This window comes from Ictidomys tridecemlineatus, chromosome 2 (assembly GCF_052094955.1).
Source record: "Ictidomys tridecemlineatus isolate mIctTri1 chromosome 2, mIctTri1.hap1, whole genome shotgun sequence".
Taxonomy (NCBI): Eukaryota; Metazoa; Chordata; class Mammalia; order Rodentia; family Sciuridae; genus Ictidomys; species Ictidomys tridecemlineatus.
In genome coordinates, this window is record NC_135478.1 from 87,259,177 (window position 1) to 87,278,118 (window position 18,942).

General features: G+C 52.3%; 2 long non-coding RNA genes across 31 annotated transcripts in view; one reads left to right on the forward strand and one right to left on the reverse strand.

The window, feature by feature from the left end:
* LOC120891715 (uncharacterized) overlaps nt 1-18,942 on the forward strand; it is a 95,389-nt gene that overhangs the window by 25,991 nt on the left and 50,456 nt on the right. For 24 of the 30 annotated variants that reach the window (XR_013434726.1, XR_013434728.1, XR_013434723.1 and 21 more), the window contains one exon: nt 6,481-6,611. The exons of 2 other annotated variants lie outside the window; for them this stretch is intronic. This is a non-coding gene — a long non-coding RNA (uncharacterized LOC120891715). Of the gene's footprint in view, nt 1-6,440; nt 6,671-18,942 lie in introns of all 30 variants that reach the window. 4 more of the 30 variants (XR_013434713.1, XR_013434718.1, XR_013434719.1 and 1 more) reach the window with 2 other exon arrangements.
* On the reverse strand, nt 836-2,641 carry LOC120891592 (uncharacterized). The gene is made up of 2 exons (XR_013434741.1): nt 2,178-2,641; nt 836-1,682 (listed from the first exon to the last, which is right to left on the reverse strand). It is a non-coding gene; the product is annotated as an uncharacterized LOC120891592 (long non-coding RNA).

The window sequence follows — 18,942 nt, forward strand, 5'->3', positions numbered from 1 at the left end:
TCGGTTGGAGATGAATGTTTCCCTTGACTGAAGGAAGCCAGGCCCTGTCAGGAATGTCTGCGGGCCAGGGGTGCTCAGGGAGTCGGGGACAGAGGTGCGAGGGCCGGAGCCTCTTACCTGAGTCACCACCCTACCTGGTCAGCGCTGATGGAAGGAGGCCCCGGGTGGAGGTCTCCAGCAAATTTCCCCATCAAAACAGACAGGCCTGTTGGCCAGAGTAAAAACAGCAAGAAAAACAAAGGAGCTGGGGGTTTTGAGTGAAAAGCACTGACTTCAGACTCTGCTCTTCCTGATCCTGTGAACAAAGTCAGCCAGACGACCTCCCTAATCCTCAGTCCCCATCCATGGGGCCAGGGCTCCCCGCTCACCCTCCTGGGGGCCCTCCCGATAAATTCCTTGGCAAACTTGAACATGCAGAATGTTTGGAAGCTGTTATTGTTCGTATGGTAATTACGACAAGAAGAGAAAACACCTCTTGGGAGTGAAGTTAATTGACATTTGTAAAACATATGGACATTCTCCGGCTCTCCACGCTGCAAAAAAAGGCGAATCCCGGGGAGTTTGTGAGATGATGGAACAGAACTGTTATTGTTCCAGTCGATGTACAGATAAGCTGCTCCTCAGATGTGATGAGAGAGAAATCCTAGGTGCCATATTCTCCAGAGAAGAGCTGGGTGAGTAAATGTAGGGGCACAGACACGCACACACACTCACACACACTCAAGCACGTACAGAACCCCGAAAGCCATTGGGTGTGTGGAAGTTTTGTCCTTTCTCGCCGATCTGTTCCCCAACAGCAGCCAAAAGTTCATTTAAAAATCCAAGAGGTGCTGGGTGGGGTGGCAGATTGCTTATAATCCCAGCTACTAGGGAGGCTGAGGCAGGAGGATCGCAGGTTTGAGGCCAGCCTCAGCAATTTACCAAGGCTCTCAAAATAAAAGGGGCTGGTAATGTAGCTCAGCAGTAAAGCACCCTGGGTTCTATCCCCGGATCCTTAAAACAAAAGCAAACAACTCGAAAAACAAAAACGAAAGCCGGACTGAGTTGAATCATTAGCTACCACCATGCTGCATCTCTTCAATCTCTCCCCATTTGCTATTCGTAGAAAAATCAAAAAAGTTTTAATGGAAGTCCCTGCAGGCTGCAGCTCCCTCTCTGTTCTCCAATTCAATTTGGTGTCAAGTTATCCGTCCTTTTTTTTCTGCTTTCACCTGGTGGCAAATCAAACTACTGACTCTAAAAAAATCATGCCCCTCCGACCACACCCTTTTCCTGGCGATTCTCGGCAATTACTGTGACTCCCCTGACTTTTGACTTAAAGCTTGGTCAGGTGACCTGCTTTGACCAATCAGAACTCGGTAGAAAATGACAGCCGGACAGTTCTGACCCTGTTGGTCCTTTGGCACCTCTGCTTCTGCTGAGCGAAGAGCTTTGTCGGAGTAGCCGTGGCTCCTTGGCCTGGAGTCTCATCTAGAACGAGCACACCGGGTGCAGACTGCGGCCCGGCCTACATCTGGGTGCTCACCCCTGATGGGTGGGCAGCCGGTGGCCGAGCAGCCTGGCTGAGCCCAGCCAAGATCAGCCGACCCCGGGGACCCGTGAGAAAGCGATGCTTCTGGTTCCTCAAGCACGGAGGTTTGGTGGGTGTTTGTTTCACAGCAGTAGCTGACGGATGCAACAGGCTGAGGAACAGAGAATAGAAAAGAAAATAGACGGGCATCCATCACGTGTCCGCTGCACCCAGGTCCTGAGGCTGTGCTCCTGTGCTAGGGAAACTTCTAGAACTGGCTGAGCCTTGGCGATTCTGACACGAAGCTGTGAAAGGGGCTGTCCCTGGCTATAGCTGCAGTGATGGCTGCTAAGTGCTATGGGCACCGGGGAGCTTCATAGAGAAGGGGACTTTGGAGGTGGGCCTTAGGAACAAGTGAGTTCACCAGCCTGGGCTGGAGGAGGGGGACCGCTGAAGACAGAAGAAGGAGCCTACAGAGAGACGGATGGGTGCACAGTGTCCCCAGGATGGTGGCAAAGTCGGGGGGGGGCTGGTTGGTGAATGGGTTGGCACATAACGGAGCTTACTCTTTGTCACCCTTGTGGGACTCTCAGCCTGGCCGGACCCCCTTCTACCACCCAGGAAGTGGGCATTACCTCATTTTACCTCAGGATGTCGAATCCCTTACCCAACAGGACAGATCCAACAAGTGGCAGTGTGACCTCGGGGACTCAGCCAGCCTGGGTCTGGACCCTGGGTCCCGGCCAGGAGACAACACGGCCAGGAGTCTACGCACGCACGCACGCACGGCTGAGCTTAGCCCTCAGGATGTCATTCTTGAGAGGTGACATATTGCAGAAGATTTTTGCATGAGAGAGACAAGGGGCCGGTGGTGGACGCCGCGGGAGCTGGGTTTGGGACACTCTTTTTTTGTGTGTGTGGCACGCGTGGGCTCAACTGGAACAGAAGAAAGGGCTTCCCAGGGTGAGGAGTCCGCAGAGCACGAGGCCAGTTCTGCGGGCCACCAAGGACTTCATGGACGTTCTCAGCAGCAGGAGAGATTGGCCGATGGTGGGGGACATGGGAGAAGCCTCTCGATGCCCAGGAAGAGATAAGAAGGATCTAAGTAAATATTTCAATGGGCATGGAGTGGGGGGGGTGGCGGGGGGGGGATGACTTTTATGCCCAGACTTCGGAGCAGGAGCTAATGGGAGAGCTCCTCACCCCGGGGTGACGGTGGGTAAGTGGGGGAAGTCAGATGGAAAAGATAGAGGCATCCAAAGCCGAGGCTAATGGAAGGACCAGGACATTAAAAGGCAATAAATCTGCAGCGTGGCTGGTATTTACCCAGGAATTCTGCCGAGGATGGTTAACCCTTGAGGTCCTGCTCACCTGGGGCCAAGGGCTGGGTCTGAGGCCCGGACGGGGCACCACCCTGGCATCCTGCAGGGGGTTTGCACCCCTTCTGAGAAGAATCCACTCCTACAGAGAAGGTGCTCCCAGGCCGGGGGCAGCCCAGGGAGGGCCTGGGAGAGAAAAGGGAGCCCCAGATCCTGGGCTGGGCTGGCCACGACGCTCATGGCCCCCGTCTCTGGAGAACGTTCTCTGGAAGAGTTAACCAGCCCACGGGGAAAGGAGAACCGCACGATATCATTTATTTACCTTCCCTCTGACAAAATCCTTCCCAGAAGGCCGCGGAGGGTAATTCTCTGTAATTATGTCTCACGCAGCAGCGAGGTTCTGCAGACTCGGGGGCAGGTTAACCCCTCGGTGCTCACCGCACACCTGGGACAGAGGTGGGGGCGGGGATGCTCGGCTTCACCAGCCAGGTGGTGGGGGGGATCCCATGCAAGGTGCAATCAGAACTGTGGGGTCCCCAATAGGAAGGGCTTAAAGAGAAGGGAGAAGACTGGGCACAGGGCTGGACCCCGGGAACCACAGCCTTGAGGCTCAAAGCCCCTCCAAGGAGAGGGTAGGAAAGAGAGGGCGTGGCCTCTCAATCCCCTGACCTCCGGCCTTCCTCCTGGGCCTCCTCCTTGGCCAAGGGCTGCTGATGCATCTGCAGGGGTGGCTTCCCTGGGGGACAGCGGGGGACGAGCAGAGAAGGGAGAGCTCGGATCTCTGTGAGTCGGGTCAGAGACCCAGCAAGCCCAGGCGTCGCCTGAGAGCTGGCCTCCCGCCCTGGGCCTCTTCAGCCTCCGATTAGGAACACGGCCAATGACCTTGGGATTGTTTTCCTCAAAGAAAGACTCTGGGCTCTTGGGTGCGTCTAGTAGCTGCCCTGGGAATTTCCTGGAACCAAGGCACGCTCCCCGGGCCTGTGCCAGACACTCTCTCCCCACTGTCAGCGCCCAGATACGGGCTCAAGAGAGTCTCTGTGGCACTCGGGGAGGAATTCGGGGCGTGTGTCTCCCGGCTGCTCTCCAAGTTGTTCTTATTTAATTTTTTTTTTTCTTTTCTTGAGAGTTGCAATTTAAAAGTCGAATTGTGGAGTTCACAATTCGTGGGATGATTTCCACTTGTCCCGCTCTGGGGTGGCCCTGGGTGTCTACAGGTCCTAGCCCAGGGCCACCCACTTAGGGAACCAAAGCCCAGGTCTGGGCAGGCCAGGGGTTACCCCCTCTCTGCAGGGCCAGAGCTGGGCGGATGCAGGAATGACGGACAGGTGGGGGTGCGCAAAGACGACACACCTTGGCCTGAACCTGCCTGTCGCCCCACAGTCACCAAGGCCAAGGCACACTCTGTGTATCTCCCATGCGTCTCTGATGTCCTCTCTGCTCTTCGGGATGGGCCAATGCGTCACATCACTGCTGTGACGGGAGGAGGTGAGAGGAACCATAGTACCCAGGAGCAGCGCCCCAGGAGCCTGGACGGAGGGTCTTGCCTGGAGTTCTGGGAAGAGGAAACGGGGATTTGGATTGCTCTCTGGACCTGTGGCCTTCTTTTTAGAATAATTTACTTTAAAAACAAACATTGGCCAGGCATGGGGATCCACGCCCGTCATCCCAGCTACTTGGGAGGCTGAGGCAGGAGGATCACAAGTCAGAAGGCAGCCTCAACCCCTGAGGGAGACCCTGTATCAAAGTAAATAAGTAAATAATAAAACAAAACCCAGGAAGGGCTGGGGACGTGGCTCAGCAGTAAAGTGCTCCTGGGTCCCATCATTGGTCCTTTCCCAAGCCCCAAACACTGCACTAGTTTCTGAGAGTTCCGTAACAAAGTCCTGCAGACATGGGGTCTACAACTGCAGAGGCTATTTTCTCAAGTTCCGGAGGCTGGGAGTCCTAGATGGAGGTGGAGATGGTGGAGCTGTGTTTTGGGAGACCCCTGTCCTCTGGCTGCCTTTTTTTTTGTGGTTGCTGATCTTTTTAGTCATGCTTGACAGGAGAATGCATTTTGACATCTCATACATACATGGAGTATAACTTCCCATTCTTGTGGTTGTACATGATGTGGGGTTTCACTGGTCATGTGTTCATATTGAGCACAGCAAAGTTCCGTCCAATTCATTTTACCCTCTTTCCTATTCCCCTCCCCCTCCCCCTCCCTTCCTTTCATTCCCCCCTTCGTTGAATCCAATGAACATCTATATTTTCCCTCCCTATCCTCCCTTCCTGTGGGTTAGCATCCACACTTCAGAGAGAACGTTCGACCTCTAGTTTTTTTGGAGGACTGATTTATTTCACTTAGCATGATCGTCTCCAGTTCCATCCATCGGCTGGTAAATGCCATCATTCTTTCATTCTTTTTTATGGCCGAGTAATATTCCACTCGTGTATGATACCACATTTTCTTTATCCACTCATCTGTTGAAGGGCACCTAGGTTGGTTCCATGGCTTAGCTCTTGGGAATTGAGCGGCTATAAACATTGATGTGGCCGTGTCACTATAGTAGGATGATTTTAAGTCCTTTGGTTATAAACCAAGGAGTGGGATAGCTGGGTCAAATGGTGGTTCCAGTCCAAGTTTTCTTTTCTTTTTTCTTTTCTTTTTTTTTTAAAGAGAGAGTGAGAAGGAGAGAGAGAGAGAGAGAATTTTTAATATTTTATTTTTTAGTTATCGGCGGACACAACATCTTTGTTGGTATGTGGTGCTGAGGATCGAACCTGGGCCGCACGCATGCCAGGCGAGCGCGCTACCGCTTGAGCCACATCCCCAGCCCCAGTCCAAGTTTTCTAAGGAATTGCCACACTGCTTTCCAGAAGGGTTACACCAATTTGCAGTCCCACCAGCCATGTCTGAGTGAAACTTTTCCCCGACGCCTTGCCAACTCTTGTTGTTACTTGTATTCTTGATAATTGCCCCTCTGCCTGGAGTGAGGTGGAATCTCTAGTTTTAATTTGCAGTTCTCTAATTGCTTCTGGCTGCCTCTTCACAAGGATGTTCCTCTGTACCCAGGACCTGCTGTCTCTCCATGTGTCCCCTTCTCTTTTTATAGGGACACCTGTTGGTTTGGAATAGGGTCTACCCTAAAGAGCTCATTTACCTTAATGACACACTTAAGTCCTGTCTCTTAATGCAGCCACAATAGGAGATACCAGGGGCCAGGGCTTCCAATTAGGAACATCAAATGTCAACCTAAACAAGTGTCTTTGGAATTGCTTTTACACACACACACACACACACACACACACACACACTCACTCACTCACTCACACACTCATACACTCACACACACGTAAGGCTTCAAATTCATACGAGGTCAAACCTCATGACATTGCTAATATTCAACCATTTTCATTTTATACACATGGTGATTTCATTCGAAGTCAGGGTTCCAGGGTTCCCTTTGGACACTGTGACATTCTCCACCCTGTTTGTTACAGTATCTCATTGACCAGTGAGTTGTTCCGTCTATGTGAACCCCAGGGATAAATCTGCAGGGAAACAGCAGGCAGGAAAGAAAGACAACCGGGTCTCTCTTGTGCTTTTTTTTCCTTCCTTTTTTTAGACTGCTGATCCACCCTCCTGTTCTTCCCTCTCACACACAGTTGCTGAGGCTGGCCTCAAACGTGCGATCCTCCTTCCTCAGCCTCCCGAGCACAAGGATTACAGGTGTGCGCCACGGCACCCAGCTACGTGCCCCGCAGTTCTCCAACGTGAAATGTGCCCCCACGCCCAGGTGAGGCTGCGCTGCTAACCACTGTGCTGCACGACCTTTTGCAAGGTCGATGAGTCCAGGTGAGGACGTGACGAGCTCCAGTTTGACATGTCACTGGGGACAGACAGCGTCAGGGTCCTCTCCTCCCAGCATCCACACAAGGGACCGAGCTCTGTGTCTTAGGCCGGGGTGTCCTCCAGTTCTTGCAGTCTCTTGGGCGATCTGCCTATCTCTGACCTCTTCTAGGGGACGGAGGTGACAGCTGAGACCTGACGTCATCGAGAGCACGGGCTGTGAGGTTGGCGAGGTGATAGTCATGACTGTCCTGGTCGCGTGACAGGGAGGATGAATGAAGGGAGAGCTCCTGGCGCGGTGCCGGGCACCTGGTGTGGCCGTTGTGGTTGGCCTTGTGGGTTCTTCTGAAGTCTGTTAATTCCTGGGACTTGAGTACTAATTGTACGGCTTTGGGGTACCTGATGGAACTTGCTTTGGCAGGAGGGGTAGAAAGGAGGTTTGGGGAAGTGGTAATTACCAGCCTTTACGGAGGCCAGGCGCCCTGGGAGGCTCTTGACATAGCTCACCATCTTTGTGGACTCTAGGGATAGGGACACCCATTTCACAGATGAGGAGCCTGAGGTTCAGAGATGAACTTGCTCAAGGTCACTTAGCTAGTAAAGTGATGGAGGTGACCTTTCCATCACAGTTGTCTTTGGCAAATCTCCTGCTCATCTTTCCTTTGGTGCATGACTAATTTCCCCCTCTCGACCACGTCATTCTCTGAGCGTGCAAACCTATTCTAATAGCTCCTGAGCTTTATTTAATTGGGTATCATACATGTGCATTGAAATTCAACCTTTGAAAGTATAGAGTTCTATAGGTTTTGATGAAGGCATGCAAGTGTATCTAGAAGATCTAGAAGCTTCCAGCAGCCTAAAAACTTTCCTCAAGTCCCTCTGGAGTCAGCCCCTCTGTACCTTCCCCAGCCCCTGCCAGCTCCAGATAGCTCCTGATGCGTATTCTGTTCCCAGAGTTTTGAATTTTTTTTTTTCAGAATGTCTTAAAATAAACAAAAACATACAGCATATAGCTTTTTGAGTACGGTTTCTTCCATGCAGCAGGATGAATTTGAAAATTTATAGTTTGAAAGCAAATAAAACAATACAAAACAGGATAAGAATCATTCCACTTTGGCCAGGCACCGTGGCGCACACCTGTCATCCCAGCGGCTCAGGAGGCTGAGGCAGGAGGATCGGAATTCAAAGCCAGCTTCAATAAGTTAGGAAGGCCCTAAAACAACAAAATTTTGTCTCTAAATAAAATATAAAAAATGGCAGGGGATGTGGCTCAGTGGTTAAGTGCCCCTGAGTTCAATCCCCAGTCCAAAAAAAAAAAAAAAAAAAGAAAAATTATTCCACTCTTCCACACATTTCCTTCTAGCAAGTACCCACCGTTCGCTTTTCCTGAGGGTCATATTTTAATTTAAAAAATTTTTGGCTTTGGGGATTGAATCCAGGGGCACTTTACCACCAAACTATACCCCAGTTCTTTTTGTTTGTTTGTTTAATTTTGAGATGGGGATCACTAAGTTGCTGAGGCTGGCCTTGAACTTGCAATCCTGCTTCTTTGGCCTCCAGAGTCACTGGGATATAGGTGTGGCTATTGCACCCTGATGGGTAGTTTTTTAAATGGAGTGATCTGGACAGGCTGACTCTGCTTCTCAGCCGAATCCTGTGGCCTGCAAGGTATCCCATGGTTTGCTTCTAATCTCCTGCTTCTCTTCCCAGCAAATCTAAGATTTTATGCAGTGTATCTTTCTTTCTTTCTTTTAAAATACTTTTTAGTTGTAGATGGACACAATACCTTTATTTATTTTTATGTAGTGCTGAGGATCAAATCTAGTGCCTCATGCATGCCAGGCAAGCACCTCAAGCCCACCACTGAGCTACAGCCCCCAGCCCCAGCCCTCATGCAATGTATCTTGATCTTTTTTGTTTGTTTCTTTTCCTCCTTGACTTTGGGTATTTGCACATTGTATTAGTTAGCTACAGCTACATAACAAATAATCCCAAACTCAGGGCTTAAAGTAACAATGTACTTTTATTATCTTACACAATTCCTTAGGCCAGGGATCTGGGAGTAGCTGAGCTAGACAGGTCTGGGTCCTGGTCTCATGGGGCTAAAGTCCTGCTTTTCCTGCATGCTAAGCATGTGCTCTACCTCTGAGCTGCACCCCAGCTCCTGGAGTTGAAGTCTTGAATATTGGCTGGACTGTAGTCATCTGAAGGCTTGACCTGGACTGGAGGATCCCAAGCCACTCATTTCCCTTATTACAAGGCCTCTGTTTTATTGTATTTTCCATATTTCTTTTTAAATGCAAGCTGTGTGAGCATGTTTTGGTCCTTCATTTTCTTTTTTTGACATGTTTTTATTGGTGCCTGGTGATCGCACATGAAAGTGGGTTCTTTGATACCTTTTGTACACGCACATGACATGGCAATGCAATTGGGCCAATTCTGTGAGTAATTATTGTAGGATTTCAAAATAGTCCTGAAATAGGCGAACAAATCGACTTCTTTCTCTAAATTGGGCGCGTTTTCTATCCAGTGCCATGATTTTCTGAACTCCACTTCTGGTGTCTGTAGAACGGGGGTAGGAGGGGGTGAATAAGAAGCTGTCAATCAACGTTTTTGTTTTCTCTTGGAAAAACAAACGCTGTAAAAGATGTCACAGCACCGTGTAAGCAAAGTGTTCTACTGATAACCAGGAGGGTCCTTGCTGATGGGATTCGTTCCCTGGTCCCAGGATGAGCACCTGGCCCCCTGGTCTTCTGTTGGTGCCATGTAGTGGCTCCTAGCTGGGTTCTCCCTATGCCCCCAAGGCTGTGTGACTGCCTCTTCATGTAATTGCACTGTCATTGGTTTGGAAAAGGCAAAGAATGGGGGAGGAGTTTTTTGCTAAATTGTATCATTTTGGATAACTGTTCATCTCCTGCTCAGTGGATTTCCTTCCCTTTGTTCTCTGGGAATGGATTTTCTTGTTGGAATAGAGCAGGAGGCTAGTGGTGGAGGTGCAAGGGGCTTTCTTGGGGGCGATCTGGGGGAAGGGCTGGTCTGAGTTTTGTTTTTTTTTTTGGGGGGGGGAGTAGCAGGAAGGACTGGGTGACCGGATGTTGGGAATCTCAGAAGTCCAGTCTGCACGCCGACATGGTGATTTATCCCCAAGTCATACCAGGACAAAGTAGACCCTCAAACCAAAAAGGTCCTTGAATGGCAAGGAAAATGAGCAGTAAGGTATGGAGGGGAGGCTTCACAGTATTTGCTGGAAAAGATCTATGAATGCAGGATGCTATTATTTTGGAAGCCTCTGGCTTTTCCAGCCAGAATGCCACAGGGTGGGCCTAGTTCCTCCCCCTGTTATCAAACAAGAGCAAAGGATGTGCATTGGAGGCTGGCTGTGGGCCGGGCAGGGCTGCAAACACCCCCATCTGTTAACTCATTCAGTGGCCACAGCCTAGGAGATGGGGACAATTATTATCCTCCCTTCTTTTTGGAAGTAGGGATTTGAACCCAGGTCACTTTGTCATTGAGTTCTATTCCCAATCTTTTTCATCATTAATTTTATTTTAAAAATGTATCATTTATTTAGTTATGGGTACTGGGGATGGAACCCAGGGGCACTTTACTACTAAGCCTCATCTCCAGTTCTATTAATTTATTTATTTTGGTACCAGGGACTGAACCCAGGGGTGCTTAATGACTGAGCCACACCCCAGCCTGTATTTTTTTTTTCTTTTTTCTTGCTAAATTGCTGAGGCTGGCTTTGAGCTCGAGATCCTCTTGCCTCAGCCTCCAGAGTTGCTGGGATGACAGGCGTGTGCCACCATTTCTGATTTAAGTGGGGTTTTTTTTTGGTTTGTTTTGTTTTTTTTGGTTTTTTTTTGAGTAGGAGCCCTCTAAGTTGTGGAGGCCTGTCTGGAACTTGCGATCCTCCTGCCTCAGCTTCCTGGGCAGCCGGGATCACAGGTGTGAGCCATGGCACCTGGTGTGTTTCTACTTCGCACCTGAGAAAACTGAAACCTAGAAGAGTAAAAATAGCTTGATGAGTGATAAATGTGGGTCAAGCCAGTCTGTCTTGCACCCCTTGTCTGAAAGCACCGTGCTACACATCTCTCATGTGGGCATGAGGTCACAAGGAATCGGGAAAATTAACAAGCAGGTCCTTTTGAGCAGAGGGAAAGGGAATCTGGTGTGGCCAAGTGTAAGTAGTGACTGAGCTCAGAGAGGGTCAGCGGTAGACCCCAGTCCCACAGCGCCATGTGAGGAACACGCATCTACACTGACGTTCTGTGACTGGTCTTCGGATGCGCTTAGCCTGCTGACCTTACCCCCACTGCACCCACCTTCTATAAAATGTGTGACCCTGCCACGAACAAGGTACCTATCTGCTGGGGAAGAAGGGTGCAGAACAGATGGGACTGGGGACTGAGTGGCTGCTGGCAAGCCCCGGAAGGCGAGGACAGGGTGCATGCACTGGCACTGATTGGAGTCTGTAAACCCCATGGCAGCACCTGGCCACCTGCTTGCAGTTGTCTGGCCCATAGATGGGGACTGAGAGGTTCTAGCAAGGGCAAGCCGGTCTGAACTCCTCCCGAGGCAAATCCAGATGGCCCCAGGGAGAGAGGAGGAGGATGAAGATGACGACATCTTCCTCCAGCACTAATTGCTGAAAGCAGAGCAGCTGGCCAATGGGCAGTGTCCTCACATGGGCAGTCCCCGGCTGGGGGCATCCCTCCCTAGCCCCTGTTGGCCGAGTGGGCCACACACAGACACAGACAAACAGGGGCTTTCTGAAATGGATGTTAATTGTCTCCAGGCCAAGGAGACCTGCAGAATTAGGGCTTTCCGGACTGGACCAGGGGACATGGGAGGCAGAGACCCTGCCCCCTCCCCCCTGGCCACTCTCATTTCCTTGCCGGCTCTCCAGAAATCCAGGTCGCTTTCAAAGCCTGGGGCTGCAGTCGACTGGAGCATGGGGTCGCTTCCGGGGTCACTGGCTGGACAAGTAGGTCAATTTTAGCAGGAAACCAACGTTTAAGTGGCACTGGCCGAGCCAGGACTCTGAAAGGCGGCCGTGACCTTTGCAGAGATCTGGTCTTTATATTACATCTGGGGAGGCTGAGTGCTCAAAAGCCGAGCTTTATTAAACACGCACACTCTAAAAATAAACAAATAAATAACTACCAGGCATGGCTGGAGGCACTTTGAAATCACTGTCATTTGAAATCCTCACAACGGGAAGAAAGGAGGTTTTTTTTTTTTTTTTTTTTTTTTTAAACCCAAATTCCCATTTAGTAGATGAGAAGAGTGAGTCTTGGAGGGGTTTACTAGCTGGGACACCGAGTGGGGCCAGAACTCTTCAGTAGCCCCCAAGTCCAGCCCTCTTGGTTTTAACCTTGAACCTTTGACCTCTAGAGCAGCAGCAGGATAGTCCCGAGGCACAAAAGGAAGACAGCAGGGTGCGGGGGTCCCCTCCCAGCAGGGTGTGGGGGGTCCCCTCCCTCACCTGACTTCCTGGTCTGGAGAGGAGGAGGCCCTGGCCTCCCTCCGACCCACCCAGCCACCCACCCGAGGTGCCATTAAAGTTAATTGTTTTTACTGCCAGTTTAACATAGTCTTGTAAATCTTTTTACGACGTGGCCCGGGAACCCGCACTGTGAGCTGAACTCAAGGGCTAGGAGACTGGGCGACCGAGTACAGGACGCTCTGGCCCCACAACTACCTGGAGGGTGTGCGATGGGGGCGCCTGGACTCTCCAGGGTCACCCTCTCCGTTCAACCTGGAACATCAGGCCCACGATCCTCACGTGGGTGTCAGTTTTCTCCCACGGGAGGCTCTGACCACCTGGAAGGCCCAGATCGCCTGTGCCCACCCCCACTGTTTGGATAGGTTTCCCTCTTGACCCTAAATTGTGGAATCCTCCAGAATCTGAGATGCCCTGAAGCACTGGCGTAGGTTCTGGGACCTTTGCAAAGGTTGGGGACGACTGCAGAAAGCCCGGCCCAGGGAGCGCTGGGTCTGTCCCAGCTGGGGGCACGCATATCCATTGAGCAAAACACTGCGTTCTGTGAAGGTGTATGTGTTGTGGGGGGTGGTATATTCCTCCGCGCAGGGACCCTGGGGGCGCAGGTCACCAGCTAGCTGAAATCCCGCCCCTTTTCCTCCTTAACCTTCCACAAAAGGCGCGTTTGTTCCTCTCCCGGTCCCTGTTATCCCCTGAGCCAAGGGGTTCTTAACTTCCCATGTTGTCGTTCGCATTAAGGGAACTGCTGGTTCTGATTCCAGAAAAGCGCCAGGTACACCCTTAACATCTGCAAACCGCAGGAACATTGCTTTAGCCTTCACGATTAAACGCAGATCGTCAGTAAGCACCGATGGTGTGCAAGCCTTGAACTAGGCGCTGGGGGTCTACAGAGAAGGCTTGTGCGCTCACCTTTAAGGGGCTTGCATGTCTGCTACTAGGTACGATATGTAGGAGCCCAGGGGACGTCAGCCCAACAGAACAGTCGTTTCCAGCATGTATTCGAAGACCAGTAGCATCAGCGTCTCTAGGGAGCTTGAGATGAAAATAAGCCCTGGTTGTGGTTCTGGAATTGAACTCTCGGGCCTCTCCGCAGGCTGGGCCAGCGCTCTGCCATCGAGTCCCACAAAGTCTCTAGACCATTGTGACGCTTGCTAAGACCATCTTAGCCACTGCATGAGAAGGTGTAGGTTCGAATCCCCTTGCAACTCTATGGTGAAGCTTTGACTAGGAGACTGTAGGAAACTCAATTCGGAGGAAGGGGGTGGGGAGAGAAGGCAGGATGGGGGAGGGGTTGGCTTTAACCCGGTGAGGACCGGGAGGGGACGGGAGCAGGGGAGCTATCTTCAACTCGGTGAGGACAAAAGGCGCCAACATGGCCTTCTATCCACCCTGGGTCCGAGGTGGGTCGAACCAGGGGGCTCAGCTGAATTCGAGGAGGTCAGCAAGGCTTCTCAAGCCCCGTCCTGATTCTAACCCTGCAAACCCCAGGTTTACGCAAGCTCCAGGTCTTCCAGGTAGCCTGCCTTTGGGGGCACTCTGGCCTTCAAAGCCTCAATGTCCCCCATCACTGCTACTCCACGGGGGTTAGAAGCTATGGAAGCGCATTCGAAGCCAGGATCCTGCATCAGGACCAATTTCCGGCTGGGTCCAGTCGGTGGTTTATAGAGCATTTCTCCCGCCTGCATCCCGGAGCCGGGGTGAGGCCGGTCGAGGCTGGCGCTCCGCCTGGCGCTCCGCGCCGGGGGCTGCCGGGACTGGGGCCGGCGCGGTTGCTTTTCCGAGAACACTCCACTTGTGGTGACAAGGGCCAGGGCACGGGCCGTGAGGTTAATGTCCTGGCTTTTCTCTAAAGTGTCCGGGAATTATCCGGCGAATAAAACGGGTGTTCGTGGGGCTAATGAATTGCACCAAGGAGGCCGAGGGTGGGGACTGGCACCCGGGCAGCCCGAGCTGGGTCGCGTGGACGCTTCCCCGGGCGCCCAGCGACCCGGAGTGGGGTTTTCGGGGTGAGGCGCCCCCCGTGGGGCGGAGAGCGAACCTCACCTCCGCGCAAGTGGAAGCCGGAGGCGAGGGAAGGAGAGGTGGGGGGAGGGTCTGGATCTCGTTCTGGAAGGTTCCATGGGATCCTGCAATTCGGCTGCCTAAAATGCTCACGTTTCCCAAGTGTTCTTTCAATAAAACCCCAACAACTGCACGACCGCCCAAGAATGGCCGATCTGGCCTCTGCCTTCTGTGGGGACGAACCCCCACCCTCCCTGAGCCTATCAGGACCGTCCTCCTGGCGACCCCGAGGGTCCCGTCCAGGTTCAGCCCCAGCGCCATCGCAGGAGGGGCGAGGGGCGCAGGGGCCCCGGGTTGGAGGGCGCGCAGGCGGGGCCCATCCCAGCGGACCCCCGAAGCGGACACCCTCTGCGCTCCCCACCAGGCTTGGAAGAGCGCCTTTGACGAACTTTTCCATTTTCCTTCTGGAGGCGTGGTTTGCTCTTCTCAATCATCTCAGGTTTTTATTTTTTTTTTATTTTATTAAAAAATTTTTTTTATGAGCTTCAGAGCTGATGTACACGTCCTTCTCTCCGAGTAATTTCAACTTGAACTGTCCCCAGCGGCCTTCCCCCTCTTGTTGCCTGCCAAGTCGTTTGAAGGCTGAGCAAATATTCTTCCTCCCTGCGGGTCTCGGTCTACACCCGCGAGGGCAGGTGGAGGTGGTTCCCTGGGGGTCCGGGGATTGGAGCCTGGTGACAGGCACTTTCAGACTCTAAGCCTGGACGAAATGGGAAAGGGGAGGGAAACACCCGAATAATTGCCCCATACCCGCCCTCTCAGGGGTTATTGGGGAGTGTATGTCTGCAAACACTCCCTAACTCACATTAGAGGCTTTGGGAACCAAGATGGAGGAGACGCACAAGGAGGAGAGTCCAGCCTATGCGAACTTGTACTGTTCCTGAGCCTGGAGTACTGCTCTCTCCCCAGATCCCCTTGCTCAATTTTCTGCCAGTTTCTTGGCTAAGAGGAGTTCTCTCCATTTTACAGATGGGGGAAACTGAGGCTGAGCCAGAGTTCCATTTCTCAGTCATGCTGTTGGGATTCAAATCTACATTTTTTTAAAAATATTTATTGTTTAGTTTTTGGCGGACACAACATCTTTGTTGGTATGTGGTGCTGAGGATCGAACCCGGGCCGCATGCATGGCAGGCGAGCGCGCTACCACTTGAGCCACATCCCCAGCCCTCAAATCTACTTTTAAGTGAATGCTTTATTTTTATTTTCTTTTTAGGAGGGGTACTAGGGAATCAAACCCAGGGATGCTCTGACACTAGCTAGTCCCCTGCCCTTTTTATTTATTTATTTTTAAATTTTGAGACAGGGTCTCACTAAGTTGCCTGGGATGGTCTGGAACTTGTCATCCTCTGGCCTCAGCCTCCCCAGTTGCTGGGATGACAGGCACATACCGCCATGCCTGGCGACTGAATGCTCTTAATAATAATTATTATTATTTATGGCTTAATGTATAAATACAGTCCAACTGCTCTTTTTAAAGTATCCACGGTGTGCGACTGTGTTCTAAACTGTCGCTCATTTCTCACAATGTCTTTATGCGTTACGTACTTTCTACATGGTACATGGAAAACTGAGACCCAGAGGTTGAGTAACCTGCCCTCGGTCACCCAGCTGGGAAGAGCAGGTTGCAGGATTAAAACTCTCTTAACAGGAGTCTCCATCCTTCTGCTGTCCCAGCTTGTGACTTATCCTAAGTCACATGAAAGAAACCTCAGGCTTACTGGCCCAGGGCCTCGGTTTTCCTCCCCAAGGTCGCTGTAGGGACACATTGGAAGATGAGAGGGAACAGGGGGTTACATAAGGCAGTGACTTCAAAGGTGGCCTCCACTGGGGTGCATAGCCTTGGCTTTGGGCATCTAGCCAGAGGCACCGATAGACAATCTGACGACTGTCCACTCTCCATTACGTACCCCATTTCCTCTTGGTCCAAGGGCAGTGGAGGAGACTGATGTCAGGACTAGCATGGGAGATCTCAAAATTGAAGGGGGGCTGGGTGAGGTGGCACATGCCTGTAATCTCAGAGACTTGAGAGGCTGAGGCAGGAGGATCACAAATTGGAGGCCAGCCTCAGCAACTTAGTGAAACCCTGTCTCAAAAGATAAAATGAGCTGGAGAGGAGACTCTGTGGTTAAGCAGCCCCGGTTTCAACCCTCCATTTAAATAAGTAAGGAAGGAAACGAGAATCAAGTGGTAGTAACAAGAATAAAAATAAGAGCAGCCCACAATTATTGAGGACTTACTATATGCTAAATACTTTTTTTTTCTCGTGATGCCACATTCTTTTCTTATATTAACTACCCTTGAGGAAGCCCAGAAAGGTTAAGCTATTTATTCAGAGTCAGAGTCAGTAAGTTGGTGGGTTCAGAGCTCCAGCCAGCTGGCCTGCCCTGAGAGGGAGGAGGCTCACAGTTGGAGCAAACTTCCTGTGAATTTGACACATTCTCACGGAAGCGGGTTCATCTTTTCTAATATAAACTGCAAAACAGAATGAGCAGATCTTGGCATGGTAGGTCCACCTACCTTTCAGATGGGGAAACTGAGACCTGGTGGGGTGGAGTAGGGCTCAAGGTTCTATGCCAAATCAGAGGAGGAAACAGAGGAGTGGAGACTCAGTGTTTTTAGGATTACCACTCACTCCTCTCTGGGGCCAGGGGGCTTTAAGGAGCTATGGGACAGGAAGCAAGGGAGTGGCCTGGGAGAACCTCAGACAGACAGATCCTGGTTTTCCACTGTGTGACTTTGTGCAAATCTATCAGTCTCTGGGCCTCCGTTTCTCCAGCAGCAACATCACAGAGGCTTAGGGAATGAAGTGATCTACTTGCAAGGTCACTGTGTGGGCACAATGCCCTGAGAAGCCCACAAGGCCACAGCCAAGAACCAGAGTCAGGGCCAAGCACCACTGGTCACCTGGCCCAAGGTTTTGTGAGGGTGGTGGGGGCGGGGCTTGCCCGGTCTTTGAAGCTTGCTGGGTGCCCCTGCTTTGGCAGGCGCCACCAGGCCTCTGGGCCCAGATAACAGATGAGTCGCTGACGGGAACATCTACACTGAACATGGGTTGTAACCCCTCACTGGGACTTGGATGGGGCCCCCTGTTCTCAGGGCCCCAAAGGTCAAGGTTGGGCTTGGCTGGGGGTCTCCGAGACCCAAAGCGCATTGGGAATGCCTGTGGCTACCCAGCCAGAGCAGCTCAGGCGCCTGCGCAGGGACTGCAGGCCCACCAGGGCAGGCCAATGGCACCCCCTCAGAGGGTCTTCCTCGGTAGCACCAGTATTGCTGCTGTCCCTTAAGGGCCGGCCAGCCCTGCTGCAATTTATAGCATGACATCTGGGATTCAGACAGGTGAAGACACCCCTGAGAGGTGCACAGGCCCAGAGTGGCCCAGAGTGAGTCACAGGATGGATAAACATGATACCAGAGAGAAGGAGAGGGGGCTAGGGAGGATGGGCAGAGAGAGCGCCCGTGCCTCACCCTAAATCAGCCGTGAAGCTGGACCATCCTTGACAGGGCGGCAGATGCCCAGAGCCAGAGTCCAGGAAGCGGCTTCTTCCTGCCGTGATTGGTATCATTTATTCTGGGAATAATATCACCAGAAATGTGCTGGTGTAGGCTTTGGGGTTGGCTGATCCTGATATTTCCTTTCCTGGTGTCTCAGTGGGGGAGCTGACCTTTCCACTAGGGAAAAGCAGCAACAGGGCCCCCCAGGGCACGGCAGTGCTGACCTCAGGGGATAACTATTGTGGGTCACAGTAGCTCAACCACTCTCGCCCTGGGCATGCGGCTCAGTGGTAGAGCCCTTGCCTACCCTGTGAGAGGCTCCAGGTCCCCAGCACCCCTCTCCAAAAGGTTAAAAAAAAAAAAAAAACCCTCCCCAGGCAGGGCTGGGCACCTACTGGGCGCTGGGATGCAGGGCCTGTATCTTGTGGTCATTAACCATAGTTAGCCTCACAGTCAGGAAAAGGAGTCAGATGAGACCAGGGCCAAACCCCTCTGACCATTCCCATCTCAGAAGCCAGGCAGGGCTAGCCGGGTGCAGGGCTGCCCTCCTCTAATCCCAGCCACTTGGGAGGCTGAGGTAGGAGGACCCCAAGTTCAAAGGCAGCCTCAGCAATTTAGGGAGGCCCTCAGCAACTAATGGAGACCCTGTCTCACAATAAACAAACAAACAAATAAATAAATACATAGGACTGGGGATGTGGCTCAGTGGTTCAGTGCCCCGGGGTTCAATCCCTGGAACCTGCTCTCCGCCAACCCAGGGTAGCTGGGCAGGAGGAGGGGAGCCTGGATTGTTGGATGGGAGGAGGTGACCAGGCCCTGGGCATTGCTTTAGAGGTCCTGATGGCCATCAACTTTAGCGCCTGCAGTTAGAAGTCTATGAGGCAGGCCCTGCAGTTGGGATGAAGCCCTGGGCTTCCTTTCACGGCGCCAGGTGACCAGGGACCTGGCCAAGACCCTGGGGAGTGGGAAGAGGTGTGGCCTCCAACCTGGGCACCCAGTCTGCTGCTAGGAGGGGTCCCGGGGTGGGGGGCTGGAGGTGGGGTGTCTCGGGGAGGGCACCAGGAGTCCCGCGGGGCTGGCCCAGCTCTGATCCTTGTCCCCCGCCTCTCCCAGGCCCGGGGAGGGCAGCGGCCACCGCGGATGTCTGGGCCTTCCCCGCGGGGAGCCGGCTGGCCGGGAGCCTGGGAAGGAGGAAGGGCGAGCGGCCCGGGCCAGGCGT